Raw genomic sequence first — 25,693 nt, 5'->3', positions numbered from 1 at the left:
CTTTAGTGGATGGTCATTGTATACATTATACATTCTGTATCTAGCCACAAGCAAACGCTCTTTAAAGACATTGATCCATACTTTATGCATATAAGACAGCAAGAAATGTTTATTGGTTATGGTGATATTGAAAATAATTTTGATAGAATTAAAGATAGCTCAGATATATCCATGGATTAATTAGCTCTTATCATCGCATGCAGTCAGGAGTAGGATGGCCTTGAATAATTCAGCTAACCTATTTATTTTTCTTTGAAATTTTCAAATGATTTGCACATGCCACCTTCTATTTGTACAGGGCTTTTATAAATCAGTATACTAACACCTTGGGATGACATGTCCATGAAAAGTGCTAGAGAGAATGAAATTTTATATCTTTGCCACTTGACAGAAAAGTAATTTATAAATAACCGTAATTTCTCCTAAAGAAGGAAAGGCCTAGGTTTGGTCAACCCATGAATTATGGGAAAGGCCTAGGTTTGGTCAATCCATGAATTATGGGATATATATTGTTTTACCTCTGCTGACAGTTGCCACTCTTGTGATTTCCAGAAACTTGTCTATTCCTCTTGATAGCACAGCAATTCTACAGCAGAGTAAAAGGGGCAAAAATGTAAAATAACTTGACACCAAAGGATCAAATGTCTCCTAGCAAAGTGCCAAAGAAAAGATTTGGAGCTTTCCTTCGTGAAAATTGTAAAATGAAATAATAAGCAATAGGCAATTTTCAGGTTGTCAAATATCCATAATCATTATTATTTCTGAATTTAATACAATGTGCTATGATTATTGTTGCTTTTCTGCCTGAAAACATTATACATTTCCACTTAAACATACATTTTATAGTTATAAAAACCCACTAAAAATGATGTAGTCAAATTTCAAAATTAGGGGTTTCTTAACTTCTAATATGTAGTTTCCAATTCTTTCAACGAAGCTATTATAAGGCTATCATAAGGATTTTTTTCCTATTACCAATGCTGAAATATTTAAACATCTGAAAGAAATACGCAAATGTTTCTATGTAAAAAGAAACACTGTTCTTTGGAAAACATGAATTATATAAACTATAATTAGAGCGTCAAAACTGCAAGTGTTTAAACTAAGATTACAAATTGCTGTGTTAAAAAGATACTGAGATGCTCAGGGGGGAAAAAAATTAAATGCCGACTAACTAAATTAATTCTCCCACATCCCAAGCTGTTCTAGCTCCCTTATGCCTTTCCCTCTGCCATCACTGATGATCACGTATCTGTTAAAACCTGCTTCTATAATGAATTCAAGCTACAATGAATTCAGGATTGATTTGCCTCCTTTTCTTACCATTATGATTGGCAGTGTCTACTTGAAAGTATACATTTCTATTAATAATCTTTGACTAAATATGGTGTATTGGAAAAGGTAAACTGAAATAGGTTAAAAAAATGCAATTGAATTCTAGGTTTCAAACCAAACTAGAACTTGTTATTTTTTTAAAAAATAAAATGAGTTTTGTGCATTTTGGGGGATGCAGAGTAAATATCTGATTAATTGAATTTTTCATTAATCTAGATTCATACCACTAATATGTAAGAAGTTATGGTCATGGGTATGAGTGGAATTAGGCTTGAATTTTCTGAAACAATCTCTCTAAATCTAAATAATATGCACTTACACAGATAACTACCAACTTATTATTTATATGGGGCTGCCTGGTCTGTTTTCCATACAATAATATTTCAGCTGCATATTAAAGTAAAATTTCAAGTTAATTTTACAAATCCAAAAATGATTGAAAATCTCCACATACACATTAATTAGCCATATGATTATACACTTAAATATTTTGGTCTGGGGCTATAGGACTAGTGACCTCTGCATTGATTTCTAAAAAGCCATTATACTTTATGTTTGATAGATCACAGGAGTTTGTTTAATTGTTACACTGCCAAAATACACTTTAAAGAAAAAAAACCATGGCTAATTGTAGGAACGAAGCTATGTGATCAGTTTTCTCCTAATTAAAATCAACGCATGCTTCAACATCTGATTTCCTAAACTCCGTTGCCACTGAAGACGCTTTGAGCGCATTGTAGACACGTCACAACTTTACATGACAGGCAGCTTTAAACCTAAATGCTCTACTCATATTATCTCCAAAAACTTTTAATCCATTACTAGAGCAGTAGTGTCTAAAAACAAAAGCCCTTTATAAACAGTGGGACACATCCTTTAGCAGATTGAATGGATTGGGGTAATAGTGGAGGCAGATCAAGAAACCGAAGAAAACATGGAAGAGAACAAGATCATTTCAACAACTGTGCTGCATATTCCTGACTTAGAGCAGACAGGTATTACTCATGAGAATGTTTAAATAGTTTGAAATATTCAGTCTATATTGTTAAGTGAGAAAGGCATTTGGCATTTGTCTCCAGGCTTTTGAATCCTTAGTCACTGAATGAAGATGACTAATATGTCATGGACATTGACTAAGTGATCTACATGAAATTAACCTTCACTTGGAATAACATTTCAAGGTACCCACAAAGCAAAAGGTGGGAGAAGAACCAATCACAAGTTTTTAACTGACTGAGAACAAAGAAGCACTGGGCTAATTCTTGTTTTAATAAGCTGTTATGAAATTTAAAATATCGACACCTCCCACCACAATCACACATGCAAAATTTTAAAAATATTATTATCCTTGTAGTCAGGAGTACTTCTTTCTCCATTACAATTCAAAGTTCAGAAGGAGAGGACTCAACTTTATTTACACTTTTCTCAGTGTCTACCACAGGAGGTTTAGTCCCAGTAGACACCAAATTAGAAATGCTCACTTCCTTCTATTACTCATCAGTAGGGAGTGCTGGGGTTCTTCCATTTCTAAGTCACTTTTCCATGTTTCCTGTTAACATAACACTAAGTGTTACTGTAAAAGGATCGTGGGAATAAAGTAGATTGTTACCTACACATCAATAAAATGAGGACTGTACCTAAAAAGATGACTCATTAAACCAGGAAGTTGTTCTAAGTATTACCTATGTTGAAGTAAGACACATATACCCTAGCACCCTAGACACCCTGCTGGTCTGTAGGAAAACAATTTGTTTGAAGAGTGTTCTCCCTCCAGTGTTGTAACACAGGTTTACAAGACACCAATCAGAGTCAAGTAGCACCAGTTAAGAATCAATTTTCCTGGTTTAACAAATGCCCCAAAAGTTTACTGTCGCTCTGAATTTATATTCACTCTTTGGAAGTATTTGTAATGGAATCTGGCATGCTGAGCAACTGCAGAAGATATAACAGGGTTATAAGATGACAATTTTATGGAAATCCAGTTATTAAATCAGATTTATTAAAAGTGCACTTACAGAAAAAGATTATAATGATTACAGAAAAATTTTAATCCATTAGTGCGAATAATTTGTTTTAGGGAGCATTTCAGCAATTCAGTGAGTGGCACCATTTTACAAAAAAAAAAATATTTCTAGAGCCTACATTGAAAAATATGAGGACCTTTTATATATTAGAAATAATGGAGAATATTTCTATATGAAGCACATTTTTCACAACAAAGAGGAGAAAATATATGAAAAGATGCTTCTTCCTTCATTTCAACATCACTACTTCTTTGATATTGATTTTTTCACTTAATCTCTACAGGCTAAAAGTCAATCTGAACTTTTGTTCTCAGTTTCCCTCCAAAGTATGCAGAAATTCACAGCCTTGATAGTACCTCACTGAATTCACCTTATCCCTTCAGGTAAATAGTCATTATGCCTATTCTCCTGAGCATCCACAGAATCACTACAACCTAGTCTACATAATTTGGTTAGCTCACATAGCTTTTCCTCCTAACCTACTGAACTCACTTTCAAGATACCAGTCTTTTACTTTTTCTTTTTAATGTGTATGTTCTTGATGCAATGACTTTTTAAATTCTCTAAGCTTCTTCTCAAGTCTTAGCCTTATCATATCAAAGAAAAGAGTTGAGATTCTTTTCACTGGAGGCTTTTTCAACAGATACTTGGAAATGTACAATCCCATAATTGATCAGTCAGGCTCAACTGCGTAGTGCCAAAACCTAGTCAATAATTCCTAAATTTATATAATATCTAATAGTTTACAACGCACCTTCACAAATATTATTTTATTTGAGAATCATAAAAACCTTTGCGGTGGGCAGGGCAGATATGGTCACCATTTTATGTGTGTGGAGTAAAATCATGATGTGATGCAAAGGCGGAATTGAAAATAGAAGGCACTTCTCAAATTTTTGATTTTGTCTCCCACCTACTTTTCCCTAACATGCATAGCTCCTATTATATGTGGGGAACTGCATAAATATTTGTCATGTCTTACTTTGATATGTTTATATATTTCAGTACCGAGATATGAGGATCTGCGGTGTTATTCAAATAAATTAGTAAATAAAGATTTTATATCTTCTGAAGTTGGTGATATATAAGGAATGAAAAGCAATTCATCTTCCCCCAGTATAATTAATGTTTCAAACAGCAAAACTAATGAGAAAATTTATTTTCAAACTATAAATATTTAGTATAAAGTCTTGTTCTCCAAGTTTCAGTTTTGCATTTACTTTTGATACAATAAATCAACGTTATAAAAACTTGATGCTACTGAAAAAAATACATCCACTGTGTAATTTTGGTGAAGGAAGATTTCCATGTAACCTTTTAGTTTTTGATGCTTTAAATATTTAAGCATTATATACAAGTATATGACATATGTTTCTCATCCTTGATACCTTACCATGAAAGTTGGGTGTTCATATTATGGGAAAAAAAATTACACTTAGGTGTAAATATTGCCAAAAATCGTAGGCTGAATGAAAATGGGAAATTACCAGCAAAGCCTTGCACAGCTTATTCAGACAAGAAACAGTCAGGAATCATGCATAATGCAGCAGTGCCTCAGCGAACAACAGACCCAGAAGATCATCCCCACCAGAGCTGGACAAAAGTCAGGAAAATCCACCTGGTAAACAAAACCCAATAGTTTCCAGTTATCTTGTAAGTCCAGACAGGTCGTAGTTGAAGCCAAGTGTTCATATCCAAATCTGAGACCAAGGAAAGAAGAGCCACACACAAAAAAAAGAAAAAATAATAAGTACAATTTGGCTCGCCATCCCCTAACTCAATGAGAGCTTATCAGGCCAAAGGGATGGAGAAGTGCACAATTATCCAGTAAATTAGTTTTGATCAAGAGAGTCAATCTGGATAATTGAGGCCTTGTGATTCACTTCCACTTGAATCATCCTGAACACATTCAATATAATATATAATTATGCAACTCTCTGCTTCAGCTCCTGGTCATGGATTCATTGCTAAAAATGTGCATTAGGATTGTGAGAGTACATTAATATGAGATGATTATAGACATCCTCAAAGTGAACTTCTTTTGTGTTCTTTTATTTCTGAGCTTCTAGTTTCACATGGTGTCTTGTCTGTCTCTATATTAAGGGAAAATCTCAAATGTTAATCAAAGACTGAAAATTGAACTAAGCCAGTCTTCTCCCTACCAAATATATCTAGATGGATTTTACATTGCTTTGATGCATCTAATTAGTCATGTTTCAAATATAGAAATGAAAAGATATTTTCATTCAGTAGACATTATGGATCCCTCAAAAACTGAGTTCAGAAATGATTTATTGACCTTGTATATATCTGTATTTTATCACATTTACTTGGCATGTTCTTGAATTTTTCCCCCAAAATGATGGCTTAGCATTCTTCTTCAGGAAAAGCAGCAGAGCAAAGGAGGAATAGAAGTCTAGTCTATTCATTTGGGATGAGTCAGAAGTCAACATGCCACAGTAAAGATGACTTTATGCTATTTCTCAGTGGAATGAAGTTCAGAAGATATCCCAGTGAGAATCCATCTCTGTAGGTTTCACAGCAACACTGAAAATTTTATCATTTCTTTAGGCTTTCTCCCATATATGAGTATTAAATACCTCAAAACTTGGACTTAAACCATGTAATTATGAAGGTCAGAAAATATTACTTTTTTATTATTATTGGAACAGATTCTCTGAGGCTATGTTTTTTGAGAATAATTTTAATTAGCTTTCTGAATCAATGACTGGTTTTTAATTCATTTTCTTTTTATAGTTCAACAAATATTGAGCATATAACATGTATTAGAAGCAGTAATATGTGTTGGAGATGTAAAAATGAATACAGTCTCATCTCTAACCTCAAGGAACCAAAACACACAGCAAAACACACAGGCACACACACACACCCCTTTTCAACAAAGTGAAGTAATGGTTTGCATAAGGTGCCATCAGAGAACACACGAGGGGAAATATCTTAGTTTGAGGTGGGGATAGTGAGAGATCACAGAGTTCAGGAAGCCTCTTTGGAATAGATAAAGCAGGAATCTTGTCTTGAAGCACAAATCAATAGTCTCCAACAAACATAAGTGCAAGGTTGGAATTTACACAAACCTGAGATCAAGAGCCCCTCCAATTTTGTGCCCGTCTTTTACCTATCCCTCTTTCTGATCCCATTTCGGAGGCTCAGAAAGAAGAACTTTACATCACATTGGCTTAAAATAGATTTCATAGAAATATTATTCAAAATAATTCTTAAATATACATTTCTGAATAACTTGTTTTATGTGCTATATGGTAGCTAAATTCATGGGAAAATATAGACATGCAATGCTGGATTTCTTTTTGCTCTATACATGGTCTTAAAATATACCTGCCGGGGACGCTCTTTTCATTCCAATCTGTAGAGTAGGGACCCAATCATTCATCTGATTGTTAGAGAAAAGGGGCATGTGGCTGGGCATGGTGGCTCACGTCTGTAATCCCAGCACTTTGGGAGGCCAAGGTGGGCAGATCAGCTGAGGTCAGGAGTTCAAGACCAGCTTGGCCACCATGGCAAAACCCTGTCTCTACTAAAAATACAAAAATTAGCTGGGTGTGGTGGCAGGCACCTGTAATTCGAGCTACTTGGGACGCTGAGTCAGGAAAATCATTTGAACCTGGGAGGTGGAGTTTACAGTGAACTGAGATCATACCACTGCTCTCCAGCCTGGGTAACAACAGCCAAACTCCCTCTCCAAAGAAACAAACAAAAAAAGAAGAAGAAGAAAAAGAAAAGGGACATGCATATACTATTTACTATTTTCACAAACAGAATTTCTAAAATCTTAAAATGGGTAATTCCTTGGGACATGGTATAATTTACCATCCAAGCCAAAACACTTTTGAGAATGAAAGAAAGTGCCATTTATCATTTTACTGTAACCACAGGCATAAAGCATGACTGTTTCAGTCAAATCAGGATGCATCGCTACCCTAATTATTCCCACTATTCTCGTCAACTAGAGAGCCATGCAAAACTAGCAGCAGCTTTTAAAACAAAGGAAACCTCTTCCTCAACATCACCACTCCAGAAGCTTGAAACCAAGCAGAGACATTCTTTTACCTTGACCTCAAACAGCATGGATTCTCGGTGATATCTGTCTATGTACTACTTTCCCAGACAAGGGAGTCATGACCACAAACTTGGATGTGTTTTGACTGTCCCTCCTCAACCACTCATGTGTATCAACAAAGGGTAGTCCGGGGGAATTAACCTCACACAAACAGATATGTCTGAATAGGTCACATAAGACCACGCTGTGGAGGACGGCTTCCACTCAGTCTGTTGAAGAATATTGACTTTGAGCTACTCACTTCCTTCAGCAAAAATTTTTATTTCATTTGTCACTCTGACCCATCTCAGCTGGGTCATTTTTTTTAAAGATGTTAAAGTTAAAAAGGAACTCTTGTTGCTTATATAAGAAAGAAAACAAAGGTGGGGGGAAATAAACTCAAAACAGGTTATTTGAAGAATCTTCTCCTTCAGTAACTTGAGATATTTAAAAGGAGAACTAGGGTCAAAGAGTAAAGCAAAGCAGCAATTTAGATAGCACTTTTAGCCAACTTCTTGCTACTCCTTCCGTTTTTACCCATCGACTGCCTCTTTGATATTAGTCTTCATTCTTCAATCATTCACTCCCTCTTGATAACAAGGCAACTCCAGCTGATACAGAAACTCTAATATTGACTGCAAGACATTTTCTCTCTTTATTTTAAGTGGAACATGGACATAGTGTACCAAAAGGTGGTCATAAGTAATTAGGATTTCTCTACCATCTCTCACATGACCCACTGAGTTGGCTTTACCCTGCAGTTGAATTATTGCCTCCTGAACACCATGTTTCACTTTAATTATTCAGCATTAAATTCACAACCTCAGATTTTTCACATACTGGGGAAATAAGAATGAAATAGGCATATTGTATACCATCAATGGAGTTTCTTATGACCACTTCGAGGGATAAAAATATCATGATCAGAGGGTCCTACTTCCTAGACTTTCACTGCCACAGAGCAGGAAAATCCCATCACACAATGTGTCAACTCGATGTGAAATTGAAAGTCTAGTAATTCTCAACATTGCTCTAGGGAGACAATCCACCAAAGGCCAGACTGTGAAAGCAGTCACCCTTCGCTGTGTCAAATGTCATTAACTACTATGATATTACTCTGAAAATAGTCTATGCTTTCAAGTTCTTATGAAGTCATATCAGAGCTATATATTCTATCTCATTTATAATGGTAGTACATCATTAACTGAGTGTTTAGAATCCCCTTGGTAAAAAATATTTTCTCCTCCTAAAAATTTGTTACGAAAAGCAATCTCAGAGCTAAAGTTTACAAATTCAATTTACTTAAATAATTGTTTTCATTTAGCTTATATTTTTGTGCTTACTTTTTAAGTAAGTTATTTGTCTACACAGTTCAAAAAGAAAAGAAAATAGAAATACGTATAAGAAGAAGATGCCTTCCATCTCATTCCCTCATCTAACTCCCATCCTTTTAAATACACACAGTAACCACCATTGTTTATTGTGTATTTCCTTGTCATATGCTTATACAAGCTGTACAAATATATTTTTAATTATTCACTCATTTTTAACTTAAACATTAGCAGAAAATGCTTTTCTTGCTTTGAAGGTTTATTAGTTTTATTAGTTCTATAATTTTTCTCTTTTTATATCACTAATCCCTGATTTGTATCTTTTTCTATTTTAATTTTCCTCAAATTCATTTGCTATCCTCTTTTTTCCTTTTTGGGTTGAAAGTTGTAACAGAGACTATAAGCTGGCCACCAAATTCTCTCTCCTGTTCTTCCTGAGTTACCTAATTCAACTCTATACTTCCCAGTCTCCACTGCAGTTAGGAGTGCCCATATGAGTGTTCAAGCCAATGGAAAATGAAAAAAAGTGATGAGATCTTTCTCGGGCCAGGCTTTTAAAAAGAGCTTGCATCTCCTCTGTGGTCCTTCCCTATTTGCTGGCTTCAGGCAAAACCCTAGGATATAAAAGCCTGGATGCCTGAATTGCTGCACTTAGAAGAGTTCTCATTGACCAATAACCTCTATCTCGAACTATTACATAAGCAAGATATGAACTCCTTTGTCATTTGAGTCTAGTTACATTTTGTATACATGTTAGTAGTATAGATAGTATGTTTAGCTCTTCTGATATTGAGAAAGCACATTCGTTTTGCTGGATGTGTTACCATTATAATTGATTTATAATTTATGCACACCTATAGTGCTAAATTTTTAGATAGCATTTTTCTTCCCACATTTTTTAATAATAATAGCTATTCTGTATTTTCTTTTGAATACAACATATGCTTTATTCTCTTATCACAATTTATTAAATGGAAGAAGCCCATTTTTTCATATTAACACCTCTATAATTGAGATGTGTTTTATAATCCAGGATATGTTACAATTACAATTGGAGGTGTGGGGTGTGTGTGTGTGTGTGTGTGTGTGTGTGTTTGGACTCAGTGAGTGGCAGATCTTTCCTCCTCTGTTATAACCACTGACACTGACTTTCATCACACTACTCCCCATAATCATGTTAATTTTTGCTCTAGAAGCAGACCTATTCAGTGCTCATTTCTGTCTCTCGGCTGAAGTTTCCCCAAGTTGACACTCATGACCTACCAGACAGCTCTGTGACTGTTCCCTCTGCCTGCACAGAGGCAAACTGCTTCCTGCTAGCATTGCATCCCTCTAGGTAGGCCCACCTCCTTTCCTTCTCAGAGACAAACTGAGTCCAGAAAGGCTTCTGTCTCTAGCCTGATGACCCCTAGTTTCAGCAACTCTGTTAAAGCTAAGGACAAAGCTTTCCCCATTCCATAAAGTGCATATTTGCTTCTCTTTTCTGAGATCTGTTTTCCCCAACTCCTCTTTCTCCTCTGTGTGCTTCTTCCAATTCCTTTTGCGTGGCTTTCATGAGATCTCAGATGCTCCTGGCAGTTCTTACATATATTTTGAAGGATGTACATTATATCTGTCTCCTGGTTCAATTGAAAAGGAAATTTGTAGGGTTTTTGCTTCTTGGTTTTCTATGCTCTTTATTGCTCTTTTTATGATTTGCAGGAGAAGAAGGATAAAATTGCTGACTTCCGCAGCCATGTTCACACTAGAAGTCAACTTTATTTATTTCAGGGCAGTTCTCCGTCTACAGACGTGATGATCCAATTGTAAAAGAAAGCAGAGCTTTATGATTTAGAAGTAAACTGAATTCACTTGAATATAACAAATGTAGTTTAGAACAGCAATTTATATCTCATCAATCTTAAATCTTCATGTGGTGGTAAAAGACAACTTTATGAGACATGGGCATGTGTAACTTGATGCAACATTTGGAAATAAGAATAGTTAGTTATTTTCCTTGGAATTGTTTAGTGCTTAAGTAAGCAAATCCAAGATATTGTTACTTTTAAAAAGTATTTTAAATTAAAGCATATGTATTTTCCCAAATGCTCAATAGGTCTATAAACTGAAATGTCATCTTGGTTGTGGAAAAAGAGGATCGTAGGTGTATTTACTGATTTCTTTCTGTAATCCATCAGTTAACACCTGGAACAATACATGTGCAGCCAATGTGAAAGCGGTTATCTCTACATTTGCTTTGTAAAATTGCTAGTCCTCAACTCGAGATATTATGAGAAAGAATTTACCCACTTCTCTATTAAATAAGGATCAGTATCATTCAAGGTTAGCAGCACATCAGTCAATGCAGAAATAAAACCTTTAAAAACTCCTCACAGCACTAATGTTTCCATAATTTATTTTTTTTCCTTTGGAAATGATCCATGAACAGTAACATTAATATAAAACAAATTTGAGAGAAATTAAGTACAAAACTTAGTTTTATACCATTCTATATTCAAAGGATTATGTTGCCTAGTATAATAGGGAAATATTGACTCATTCAAATCCAGGGTCTAAACTGTCAAAATGTTCCTTGTTGCTAATCCTTCACAATTTACTGTCATTACTTAAATATGTGATATTTATGTTAGTAATATAGTAAATTTTTCTAAGAAAAACGTTCAACCATCTCATAAACAGATTAAATATAATGGTGTGTGGGCATTTCTTCTCAGAAACCAGTTTTTGTTGCTTTTGACAGAATAGTGCAGCTCCTTGACCATAGAATAGTTATTTCAAGAGAACACACATCTTCCGGGGAATGCATGAAGATTAGTGAGGAAAGAAGACCCACCTTAGCAGCCAGGAGGATTTGCAAAATTAATTCATGGATGATAAATGTCACATTCAAACTGACTGAATATTCTGTTACTGCTTCCAGCCCAGGGATGACAAATGAATGGCTTGAATGACACCAATCCCCCTTTTCATGGCCATGCCCGACATTGCTAATTGACGACAGCAATCTTTCTTCTGTGTTTGAATGCAGCCTCACAACCTTTTCAACATTGCATGGCAAGTGATCGGAGTGGGGCTCACTGCAAGCCCATTTCTCAATCTCGTGAAAGTGGCAAAGCCATGATTTGAATCTGGAAAGTGCGTCTCCTCAACCCTAACCACTATAATCCTTAATTATTTTGCATAGACAGTTTTGTTCCTTACATCCCAAACTAAAAAATCTTTTATTGTTTCTATAAATGTCCTGGCTTTCTCTGGACAAATAATTAATGAAGTGAACAATTTATAGTCTTCATAAAAGAAAAAATATCCCCCAGTGACCATGCCTGACTGTTTCTATTACTATTACTGTTACTGGCATTTATACATTAAAATATAGCCAAGGCCAATAGAAAGGCTTGAACTAGAATGTATCACCAGAGACCAAGGTCATTTCCACCTCCAGAACCAAGGCAGATGTTGTGGAGGGAAAAAAGTTTGAGCTGAACCTCAGAACTGTTTATTTGACTTATGGTAAAAGAAGGAAATCCTTGTTATAAAAAAAACTACTCTTCTGCAATTGGATCAACAATTGATAAGACTTATGCTTGCAATCGAACTGAACATGTTTTCATAGTTTAGTGGTTCACAGGTTGCTTGTTTCTGCCTTCTCTACTACTAAAGCTAGTGAAACTCAAAGACAGCTGCTTTCCCCCTCAGAGTCATTGAAAATAAGACACCACAATAATCACATGAGCCTTTTATTTCTAGCCTTCTTTCACTGCAATCTGAACAAAAGCATGGTCCCTATAACACCCAAAGAGTTGGATCCTTGCTGTGTTATATTCTCAGTAAAAAGCAAAAGCCCTGTGACCCTTTTAAGGCTCCTTCCATGAATCTGTTAAAGAATTTTTATAGAATTTTATCCCACAGTCCTCTAATCTCAATGCCTTAAATTGTGAAGAAACTCTTTTATAATCCTATTTTTTCTATTTTCTGAAATAAAGGGTGATATGATTTAGCTTTATGTCCCCACTCAAATCTCACCTTAAATTGTAATCCCAATAATACCCACATGTCAAGGGAGAGACCAGATGGAAATAACTGAATCATGGGAGTGATTTTCCCCATGCTGTTCTTGTGATAGTGAGTGAGTCTCAAGAGAGCTGACGGTTTTATAAAGGACAGTTCCCCTGCCCTCACACACATGCTCTCCTGCCTGCTGCCATGTAAGACATGTCTTTGCTTCTCCTTCATCTTCTGCCATCATTGTAAGTTTCCAGAGGACACCCAAGCAATGAAGAACTGTGAATTCAGTAAACCTCTTTGTCTTATAAATTACCTAGTCTGGGGTATTTCTTCATAGCAGTATGAAACCAGACTAATACAAAAGTGTTGGTCTCTGTTTGCTTATGAATTTTGTTTTAAAACTAGAGTTATAGATAGTTTGTAGTACAGTATTGAAAAAATGATACATGTTTCTCTATTACTATATAAATAAGATGACACCGCTGAGTTCACCTGGAGTGAGTTCTACTACATTTAGTGTTCTTATTGTGAATGTGAGCCCTGAAATAGCTACACATTACCCTTTCTATTTCATGTAGCATTTGTACCCTGCCCAGCCTCTCTAACTCAAAAGATCTCGGGATCTCCTGTACATGAACCTGTACATTGTTGATTTGCTTTTAATTTTTTCAAAAGGCAAAAAATGTTGAGCATTACAGTCCACTCAGCTGTTGAGACACCTGTTATAGTCTGATGTTTCGACATGAACAATCTGCAGAAACCCTTTCTTTCACTGCACAGGAAATAAATCAGCCTTGTCACAAAATTATTGTTCTAGTTGTGCTAGCCCCTTCAGATCAGATATCTATTCACTTCTCACAGTAGTTAGTTCCTCTTAATAATTCTTCTCCGGTTTTCATGGCTGCTTTTGACATTGCTATTGCTCTTGCTCCAGCACTATATAATCAATAGCTGGAAGAACCAAAAATTAAATCATTTAATGGATTTCTGGTTGAGTTCATTTAGGTCACTAGGTTTCTACTCCTGCTGGCAGCCAGCATGATTTTATATCCCTGTATTGTCATAACAATACACATTTCTACTTGGCTGCTGTCCTATGGCATGTCATACCAGGAGGCAGTTTAGCTGTGTTTTCTAGGACTATGCAAAGATGCTTGATATTAGTTATGCTTAAAGACACCTGAAGAAATACTGGTGCAGAACACATTTGTTTTCTTCCTCCAGAGAAAGCTATTATAAGAAACCACCCTTAACCTGCAGGCGTATACATTATCTGCTTCAATATAAGCCTTACAGAGTGAATGCATGCGTAAAGCAGAGGTACTACAAAGACTTACAGCTTCAACCAAATACTATATAAGCCTTAATGTTGTACAGCAGATGCCTGCTGAAATATTGGGTATACAGGACCAGCCAGAAAAGAAATGCTTTAGTTCACATTACTAGTCACATCCATAAGCAAATTCAAACTGAAGTATCATAACTACTTCTTATTTGGTCATTAAATTTTATCTTTTCAAAGGAAATGTCATGCTCATGAGATGGCAGATTCACTCCCTTGTTTTTTAGACTATTCTTTGTAAGTAATTTGACCTAAAGAGAAAGGAGTCAATTAAATGGTAACTTTTAACCTCTAGAGTTGATCTCTGGCCTATCTGTAAGATACCTCACAAGGGTTCCACTGTCATCTTGTGAAAACCTTCTTTCATAAAGCCTAGAAGGCATTAAATAGGCACGCATGTGTGCCCTGGTTGAACCCTAGCTGACTAATAGGCAATCCACAGCCTCGAACCCTGGCTCACTGCTCCTCACTAAATGTGCCCGTCAGCACCTGACTTGATCTGTGACCTCTGCCTCTGACCACAGGGTGACCAAGCAGTTCTCCCTCTTGCTATTCAAGAATTAAGACCGTTCTATCCTCCTGGATATAACTGGGAAGGACAAAGAGGACTCAGAACAGCCAATATCCATCAAAAAGGGAATATTTGTTCATTCAGTGTGTCAATGGTTCTCAACCTGGGGCATTTTTGACCCTACCCTCCCCCACAAATATCTGGAGACATTTTTGGTGTCATACTAGAATAGTGGTACCACTGGCATCTAGTGGGATATTAATGATACCTATTAATGATACATGCACAAGACAGCACAAAACAAAGAAGTGTTCATCCCAAAAAGTCAATAGTGTCAAGGTTTAGAAACTGCAATAATGCTTACCAGTGAATAAAACACTTTGTGTCAGGCACTTGTAAGGTTCAGAACTGACCTCATGTAAAACTGTTAGCCAGTCTCATGCTTACTTTTTTCAGCAGCTTCAAGATCACTGTGGTAACCTCATCTCACAGACACCCAACAGACCTTGATTTGAACCTCTTCTTCCACAGTAACCCAAAGAATAGCATATTTTATCCTATGGTCCACGTTGTAAGGACTTATTTTCCCAGTTCTGAAGTTCTAATCTTGGGAATGCTTCTGTATTATTACATTAAATCTTATTTTAAGAGCTGTGAGATTTTGATGGAGAAAAGCTAATGACCAAGTGGTGCAGCTACTGTTCACATGTTTAACACCCAGCTTAATTCTCTCTTTCCCCCTTTCTCTCTTACATGCACACACACACAAACACACATATCTTCCTACACACATAAAAAATCCATAATTATCAGAAGCCCTTGAGAATATCAAATTCTGGTTTTGGGGTAGGAAGAGAACATTTCTATTTGATAATGATTTGGACAAAATATATTCCCAATGTTGCCATTGCTGAAGTCTACTTAGGAATCTTAGCCTACGAAACAATCTTGATAAATTATCAATGAGCAAGAGAGTCATTATATGTTTGCTCTCAAGCAAAAGTATATTTAATCAGCTGATTTCAAACAGACCCAGCTTAGACCAGGAAAGATAAAGATCACTCTTTTAATACATGTTCTGCAGGGCCTCAATTGGCAATCTCTTCCATACTTGGCCTCAAATGCCATCTAAATTTCACTAACTTCCAAATGTATACCTTCCAGCCAGACCATTTCCCTGATCTCTAGAGCAATCTACATATTGTCAACTCAACTTTGTCATGTAGATGCTTTAAAACCAGTTTCAATTCAATAAATCCCCAACTGTTATAATTCCATGATTTCTGTTTTCACTCTATTTCTGTCCAACCACAAGAAAGAAAAAAAAGATCTTATTCACTTATCGTGTTACAGCTTTTTACTATCTCAACAAATTTTATTCATTTATTCAGTTATATAAACCAAAAATTCGGAAGTAATTCTTGAGAACTCCCTTCTCTTCTTTCCATATAGTAAATCTATTACCAAATCTTGTAAATCCTCTCATTGTCAATAACCTTCACATTCCATTGTCTCTCCTGATACCACCATTGAGAAATCATTAAGGGACTTTAAATGATGTGTTATAGTTTTATAGTTCTTCGTGCTGCTATGTGGATTTAAAGGAGAAAAAGAAGGAATAGGAACTTGTTTGGGGCAACTACCATAGTCCAGAAGATAGATGAGGGTAACCCCAACAAGGTGGCAACAGAAGAAAAGTGGAAAGAAGCAGATGATTGCAAGGTGTATTTTGAAGGCAGAACTGACATTAGTTGCTGATGAGTTGTAAGAGTGAGGAAAGCACAGTTCACAATGACTCCCAAGATTCTGGTTTTAAAAAGTAGGTAGATGGAGTTTCCACTTACTGCATAGACTAGCACATTGGCTGACAAATCAAGACTTCTCTTCTGCAATTCTTGTTTAGTTTGAGATGTCTGTGAGATATCTAAAAAGAGATGTCAGGTAGGCAATTGAATATGCAAGTGCAGAGCTCAGGGGAGAGATCTGGGCTGGAGATGCCACATGAGAAGTTAGTTGATGTGAGTTCCTTATATGACTGCAGCAATCTGCAGGAAAGAGGAGAGAAAGAGGAAAAGACCCAGGTGTGTCATGGGAAGATTTTGATGTGCATTCAGTAGGAGGAAGCAAAAAGAAGTCCGAGAAATGTACCACAGGTAGGAGATTAACCAGAAGACTGCCAGGAAAGGAGCATGTTTAAGGAGGAAATGACTGATTGTGTCAACATCACTAGTTTGAGTAAGATGGAGAATATCTGTTGGATTTGGCAACATTTTGGGAAACTGTTATGGTCCAAAGCAGATTAAAAGGGTTGGAGAATTAATGAGAGCCAAGGAAGTGGAGACAAGAGATATGGACAACCCTTCCAGATGGAAACCACTGTCAGCCTCACTGGTGTATATTGTCCCACAGGCTCTAGAAATTACTTTTATTAAAAAAGAAACACAGAAATATGAAATATGGTTCACACTAGGAAAATGGAAAGCATTAGCCAAAAAAGTAAATAGCAACAATCTGGCTCTCTAAGTTGTAAGAATTGAAGAAGGAGAATTATTTAAAATAAATTATCAAAAATCAAGCAAGTGTACGTTGCTCCTTTGATCATTTTGACTGGCATGATATTTGATGCAGTTAAACAGGACACATATCAATCAGTTCTGGTCATGGTATACATAGGTATCCAATCATCCTACCAATGTTTATTTACTACATTCTGGCATTGGGCTGCACGTTAGGGTTCAAAGGCAAAGAAGTGAACAAAAGACAAACCCTATTCACAAGGAGCTAATGGTTTAGAGAGAAAAAGAAAAAACATCATCGATTATGGAAATTTTAATTTTATATCAAAATCATAATGTAAAATCAGATGCAGCAAAATGACAGGCTAAGGAACATGTGAAGCCATGTCTTTAATTTGCTATTTGGGCCCATCCCTTGAGACTTTTAACAGTTGTCAATCACCTGAAGTAGGACCACTTCTATGGCTATTTTGAACAATGAGGTAAATTATGCTAACAGTATGCCCACTTTATTCTAAATAATTACAGTCTTTTGGACAGAGGTATTGCTTTAAACATAATTATGGCATTTTAGAACATGCATTTTCTTGATAGCTAAAAATATATGCACACAAATCTGTATCTTTGCATACCTTGATTACTTAAACTTCCAAAAGAAAGAAAGCACATTACTGGACAGGAAACTTTTAAATCTTTTAAGTGAAATAAAGATGATTTATTGAATAGAACAAGTATTTTTAAGTATTGCACAAATATATATCATTTACATAAATTACAACAACTTATACACTATCTTTATGATTTGCCAAGTATGTTCAGTAGGCACCCTAATAAATTTTGTTTCTTTTAAGACAAAAACAACTGTTCTAAAGCATTAACAGCCATAGCTAAATTATTCAGCAATGGCAAACATGTTTTGTTTCCATTTCTCATTTAAAATTGCCCAACTTCTTCAGACAAATCAAGAAACAGCTTTGGCTGCTCATGTGGGAGAGGAACAGGGTAAAAGATGGTGCATTTCTATGAAGTGTAATTCAACAGAGCAGCTTCAGAAAGTGTGAGACAAAAATTGGAAACAATCCAAATGTCTATCAACATGAAAACAGAAAAACAAATTGTGTTAGTTCCACATCCTAATTAGCAACAAAAAGAGCAAACTACTGATACAGACTCTATTTCTACAGGCACACTGGTGAATCTCGAGAACACTGTTTTAAATACTTACTGTACAATTCCACTTGATTGAAATTCTAAATCAGATAAAACTCATCTTTGATTACAGAAATAAGAAAGTAGTTTTACCTACTGGGGATTGCTTAGGAAGGATCCTGAGGAAACTTTCTGAGACGATGAAGCTTCCTCTTTTTTACAAGTGCACGCAATTGTCAAAACCTATCAAACTGGAACACTTAAGGTCTACACATCTTATGCTATGCAAATGTGTCGTTTCTTTTAAATAAAAAGTTACTTTTTTAATAAGGGAAGAAAGATGGTTTGGAAACAGACTGATAAAAGACAAAGTACCCCATAGTTAAGAAATCCTCTTTAGGATTTATAAATAATTATACCTTCTAAAATAATCTTGTTGAATTTATTATTATTCTTTTTTAAAATTAAAAAGAGCAAGAATTACTAAAGATCCTATAAATAGCTCATCAAGTCTTAGCCTTTCTATTGATGGAGGTGCTTAATATTGTTTTTCAGAGAAATCAACTGAAACTTTAATGTTTATTTCAGAGATGCAAAATTCTCCCACATTAAAAAAAGTTCCTGCATCAACAATTTTGGAAATAATGAAGAACCTTGTTTCTCATTTTGACTTCTTTTATTCTTTTCATGGAACACTTAACTCAATTAAAGTTGTTGACATGTCACATTCCAATTTTTAATGTCATGATGCAGCAATTGACCTCTTTTACACCAGGGTGTTTTTTTTTTTAATCGTGTTTATATAGCACATGTTGGCTTGAGACTCAGAATGACAGACCCCCGATGACTGACTTTTAGTTAATTGATTTTACCAGAAATATCTTCTCAATACTGCAAGACACAGAACATTGAAACAAATACTGGGATTTAATGTTTTGAAATTCAGATGTGCTGGGCTCATTAAAAATTAAAGAATAGTAGGCAACTCTTATTAAATTACCACCCATTGGATATGGGATTAATAAATGAAAAGAATGAAGGTTACTGGATGCCTGTCTGACAAGAAGTTCCAGGACAACGTTGTTTCCCATGAAAATACCCTCCAAACTGGTCCTTCAGGTCACTGTAACAGAGACCAAAAGAGGGAGAAAGCTCTCAGTAAGTAGCACCATGATAAAATTGCCAGTTCAATTTCATTTTAAATATCTTCAAAGAATTTGCACATCTTTAAAAAAAAATACAGTGTGGTATATCCAAGAGGGTTATTATAATTTTTTCATCTACAAAGACATTAGCACACCATGAATGCAGATTGACCTTCTGCCCCATACCAATTTGCTCATCTTCTCACCAGGACATCAAGTCAATTGCACAAGTCCCCTGATGGGAAGAGCAGACTTTAGTGTGTCTGATATACGCTGTTTAAGTTATAGGTTGTAGAGCTCTGAAAAAAGCTGGAATATAGAATTAGAAGTATAGAAAAGACAAAAAGAAGGATCACTGTCACAGCCCAGTTGACTTTGTAAATAATGCTGGGCTCCCCTGGGGGATTTATTGTTATCACCGAATTTACATTTTAAAAACCTCCAAAATTTGGTTGCTTGTGAAGCTTTAACCTGAACTATAAATCCTACCCAATTATAACATGTGAAAAAGTGGTTGTTAGCTAAACAGTAGATCTCATTATACAGAACATGATACTTTATCTTTGTGTTACAATCATTGTTTTTGCCAACATTATTCAATTTAAAAAATACTTTTTCTTAGGCAAAAACCTAGTGTTCATGGTATAGGTATTTATTATTTCAACATAATACTGCTAATGCGTGTAAAAAAATAAGAAATTCATGATAGGCAACCAAAGGAAAATAAAATTGTAAACTAACATCCTTTTTTTCTAGATAATGTGTTTCTATTACCTTACTTCCACTGGATTAGAAAACAAAAACAACTCAACCTCTCCTTTATTTCAGACCTAGTTTATATAATTGCTGTCATATTGATACAATTATATTAGAGTTCTTTTTTGTGCATGGAAGAGTAGTCTCACAAATTATAGAGCAAAATCTTGTTTTTTAAGAATTGCATCAAGATCAATGTCAAGACATCAAAAATATAATTTTTCTGAATATTTGACTCTCCAAAAATATTATAAGAACTAAAAATAAACTTATGGCTGTATCAAATATCTTTCAGAAATAAATTTAAGTGTGACAAGAAAATAAATGTATTTCACAGAAGGGGAAGAAAAATCTTAGTACATACCTCCCACGGAGAGAATTTATTCTATTCCAGAGATGATGTATGAAAATACAGAAAGACTTTTTATCCACTACCTTTGGGAAACTTTAATGCCAGTTGGAAAGATAAAATATGCAGCTTTGAAAATAAAAGTAAAAATCTTGGAAGGGGGAAGGTATCTAGAGCGGGAGAAATAGTATGGTTAAAAAAACAAAACACTGTCTTTTTATAGAAAAATATAAATTGTGGGATAAACTGCTATGGGCTGATTTTCTTGTAGAAGGTGTCATAGAAGTCATCATTGTGATTTGGACCTTTAAGAAAATAGAATTTCAATTAGGCACCCAAAAAGTGAAATACTCCAGCAGAAAAAAAGAAGTAAAAATTACTGGAGGAAGGAATGAGCATGGATTCTAAAGGTCCTTTGTAAATACTAAACACTTATCGAAAGGTGAAGGTTGATAATTATTGAACTAGGACAGATGGTGACAAAGGAGAACTCAGATGCTGAAAAGAGCATCTGAATTGAACAATCAATTTGAGTGGATTTGAATAGGTGAGACAGAACCACTCACACCAGGAAAGACAGATAAATTTGATCCTAAGTCTTCATAAAGCATTGTGAAGCTTTTGTAGATTTTTAAGTAGGAGAAAAAACCATAAAAGCAGTGCTTTATTCATCTATCAGCTGTGTGCAAGATGGATTGTGGCAAGAATGCTTTGGAGACAATAAGATGAGTTATGAAACTATTGTGGTAATCTTTGAAATCATAAGAATCTGGAATATCGTTGGTCAGATTAACATTTATTGAGCAACGAGTATGGTCTAGGCACCACAGGAGACTAGGAGTAGAAGGATGCAGGGATTCTGCTATTGAGGAGCTTGCACGATGTTGGACCTCATTCTCCTGCAAGCTGGCAGTGACAATGTTGTGTATATGTAGCTTTCGACGTAGGAGGAGAGACACTTAGCCAAGCCTAAATGGGAAAAGGAAGGTGACTTGAGTAGATTATGCTTTGAACTGAGTCATTAAGGTTGAGTACAAGTTACTAATGTCGGATGAAAGGGGTCAGTTTGCAGGAAGAGGGCTTTGTGATATAATACAGAAGACAAAGGCATGGCCGGGCGCAGTGGCTCACGCCTGTAATCCCAGCACTTTGGGAGGCCGAGGCAGGTGGATCACGAGGTCAAGAGATCATCGAGACCAACCTGGTCAACATGGTGAAACCCCGACTCTACTAAAAATACAAAAAATTAGCTGGGCATGGTGGTGCGTGCCTGTAATCCCAGCTACTCAGGAGGCCGAGGCAGGAGAATTGCCTGAACCCAGGAGGCGGAGGTTGCGGTGAGCCGAGATTGCACCATTGCACTCCAGCCTGGGTAACAAGAGCGAAACTCCGTCTCAAAAAAAAAAAAGACAAAGGCAGTACCCTGGGTCATATTATTGGGCTTGATATTGACTTTTCAGATAAAAGAATATTATTCTAATTATAAGAGCAGTATGGTCAGATTGGGTTTTAGAAGTCAGGCATAAATTAGGACAAGATGAAAGTGGAAAAAGGGAATCTAGTTAGGATACTGTTAGAAGAATTCCAATGAGAAAGGAGCATTAGACTTGTGCAGCAGTGGAAGTGATGGAAAAATAAGAAGAGACTCTAGAAATATTTGAGAGTGAAAATAGAAGATACTGACTGGGTTATAGGGCTGATTGGATAGAACGAGTAAAAAAGAAAACATCTAAGATGATTACAGACATTCGTCTTTGTCAGCCAGCTCAGTGGGTGGGGTGTCAGTAATGGTCATTCAGAATTGGAGAGGATGATTCAAGGGAGGACAGGACAGTGGACTGAGTTACGAACAGGGTCAACCTGAGGTGCCTGTAAAACTCAAATGGGTAGGCGGGACGGACTGCATTAATCCAAACATCACTGGGGCAGTCCAGATAAAATGTAGACATGTGGCAATCATTAGCATTTAGGTAATTATCAAATGAGGGTAAGATGAGATTGCTAAGTAAAAGAACTTAGACTGAGGAGGGAAGCAAGCACAAGGTAAATTTCTGGGAATAACAGCAGCTAAGGGATTAGAGGAAGAAGGGGAGGTGAGGAAGGGGGCTGAGAAAAAACTGGCAAAGTTGTAGTAAGAAAACTCATAGCAATCAGGAAGACAAAAGCCGAAGAAGTAGGAGACTAGCAAAGAGAAGCCTGTGCTGCACGTAATTGACAGAAAACAGCGACTGACGTGATTCAGAGATGGTGCTAAAAAAAAGTGAGTTATAATTCCTCACAAGGACTTAGTCCAGAAAACTGGGACAAATATGCTAACACTGATAGAAAACACTTGAGGTAGATGAGCCTAAGAGATAATCTTATGGGCATGAGGTTTTTTTGCCTCTCCTCATTTGCTGGGCTGTAATCAATGTGAGTCTACAAAATCCTGTATAGTTTGTGACTCAATTGCATTGAAACTCAACTCCATCCCTGTGTTCAAGGACTATTAGGCTCAATCAAGGAACTCTTAGCAATTGGTAGACTTCACAAATCAGAAGGAACAAGACAATTTCCAAGAAGGACTGTGATTCTTATAGTTGTTTCCTTTCCTCACTTTATAATGGTATCATTAGTTAGACTTCCAGACACTACATAAAGTGAAACCATTCACTCAGGCTGACATTTATACAGGCTAATCAAATGCTTGTGAGGTAGAGCAAATAACTAACCATAGTACCTGAAAGAGACTGAAAAAAATGATAAAACACACTCACAGTGTATTCTAAAAAGCCAGCAAGTAAGTTTTCTCTTGGCATTGAGACAAACTTGAAGAAAGGTAATTATGCAGGCAATTCAATACCTACTGAAGAAGTGGGTGTGCTGAAAACCCTCCCCCGCTTCTCCACCAAAGTGTAAGACACCCTAAAGCAAAAACAAGCTTAAATTGGTGACAGTTTCAACACATGTTCTCCTCCTCTTCAGCTGCCATGTGAAAGCCACTCAGCCACATTTCTCACAATTTGCAAAATTATACAGATGAGGACACCTTTGAAATAGTCATATTGAAGGGAGATTGGGATGCAGGAATATGCAACACCCTTTCAGAGCTACTGCAGGGCAGCCCTGCGTCTCATTTCAGCATGTTTCCAATGCAAGAGAAAGACACACTTACCTGTGCATGATCGATGCAGGAACCTCCTGGGTGGCCTTACCTCTCTCCAAAGTTATACTGAGGACATCCCTAAGGTAACAACCTTTGTTCTTAATTTACAGCTAGATCTAAAGATATATAAAACTGCTTGGTTGTAGGTATCTGCTTAGATTCAAGAAACACTATGTAAAGCAAAAAGAATGCCCTTAAATTCAGTGTGAAATTTGCTATGGGGCAGGAAGTTCTTAATAAAAAAAATATTCTTTATACCCTCTGTATTTCTTTTATGTCTAGCGGTCAGCAAAACCAAACACAAGAAGCATTAAGTAAACTACACAAACTACTTTAGCCTGTGGAGTTCATGGGTACAAGATGAGCAGTCACTTGAAAATAGTACTTTGTTCTTCAATACCGTCTTTAAGGCAAGGGTCGTGGAGTATTTACAAACATGAATTACCCCTGCAAAACTCTGTGAATCCACCCATGTTTTGCACTGGCGATCTTCAGAGAGATTTCACAGTAGCATGGACCACTGCATTGCAAGTCACTTGGAGGGTCAGAAATAAATCCTCAGACTTTAAAACTTTTTGCTGCCTGTGTTCTGCTCAAAGCATGATTTGACACTTCTGTCCTTATTTTGAATCTCTGGTTCTTCAAATATTAGATGTGATTCAAAGAGGAAATTTGTAAAAGTGAAATGTTGAGTCTGAAGACAAAAAAAAAAATTACTACAGTGATCTGAAGGTGCCCAAATTCTTCCCATTCAACATACTACTTTCAGGGTTAATGTTTTAAAATCCAAAGCGTGTATACTATTTCCTCATTTATGCAGAAAACCTATGTTTTCTTTCTCTTTCTTGGTCTTTATCTGTCTCTGTCTGTTTCTTTTTTATCGCTCTTGTTCTCTTTTTCTCACTTACTCTTGCTTCCATTTCAAATTTTAAAAACACACACATACATATTAATGACTTCCTTGGGTATTTCTTTTCTAGAAAAACATATAGAAATCTCTAGAAAATAAAATGACACATAGGTGCTCAAATACATGTCAAGAGGCCCATGTACCAAATCATCCTCCTCTCCCTCCTGGAGCGTTCTTTAGTCTTTGCCTTTCCTGTGAGCAGAAAGTCTCGGCAGAGCTTATTCTGTCCCCTCTTCAAGGGTTTCGCACAAGTTTCCAATCAACGTTCAAGTAGAAAAGCTCTGCCTCCATGATCAGAGGCTGTTGGGAGGATTCAGTACGTCTCAGGCTATTGAACTGGATTCAGTTCCTCACTAGTTGATGGACAGAGACTGTCCTCAGGTCCTTGCCATGTGGACTTCTCTATGTTAGTCAGGATTCTCCAGAAAAACAGAACCAATAGGAGATTCATTTTTTATAGAATTGGTCCATGAGTTTGTGGGGGCTGGAAAATCTGAAATGTGAGGCACAGGACAGGAGGCTGGAGGGCAAATTGATGTTGCAGCTCAAGTCTGAAGGCAGTCTACTAACAGAATCTTTCTTCCTCTCTTAAGACCTTCAACTGATTGGAAGAGGCCCACCCACACTATGGAGGGTGATCTGCTTTACTCCAAGTCTACTGATTTAAATGTTACTCACATCTAAAAAAACACCTTCAGAGTAACATCTAGACTAGTGTTTCACCAAAAACTGGGTACCATGGTGGCAATAGGCCAAACGTTTGTGTTCCCCCACAAATTCATATGCTAAAACCCTAACCCCTAATGTGATGTTATTAGGAGTTGGGCCTTCAGGAGTTAATTAGCGAGCCCTCGTGAATGGGATTACTGCACCTACAAAAGAGATCCCAGAGAAATTCCTTGCCCCTTCTGCCATGTGAAGTTATAGTAAAAAGATGGGTTTGTATGAACCAGAAATCAGGCCCTTACCAAGCACCAAATCTGCCCAACACCTTGACCTTGGACTCCAAAACTGATTAACAAATTTCTATTGTTTATAAGCCACTCAGTCTGTGATAGTTTGTTATAGTAGCCGGAGTGGACAAAGACGATGACCTAACC

At 36.4% G+C, this 25,693-nt stretch overlaps 1 long non-coding RNA gene across 1 annotated transcript in view; it reads right to left on the bottom strand.

The window, feature by feature from the left end:
- Window positions 1-17,832: 17,832 nt before the first annotated feature.
- LOC144581616 (uncharacterized) overlaps window positions 17,833-25,693 on the bottom strand; it is a 60,968-nt gene continuing 53,107 nt past the window's right edge. The window contains exon 5 of the long non-coding RNA XR_013532673.1: window positions 17,833-24,377. This is a non-coding gene — a long non-coding RNA (uncharacterized LOC144581616). The remainder of the gene's footprint in view (window positions 24,378-25,693) is intronic.

This window comes from Callithrix jacchus, chromosome 2, assembly GCF_049354715.1.
Source record: "Callithrix jacchus isolate 240 chromosome 2, calJac240_pri, whole genome shotgun sequence".
NCBI classification, from domain to species: Eukaryota; Metazoa; Chordata; class Mammalia; order Primates; family Cebidae; genus Callithrix; species Callithrix jacchus.
This window is presented reverse-complemented; position numbering and strand designations above follow the sequence as displayed.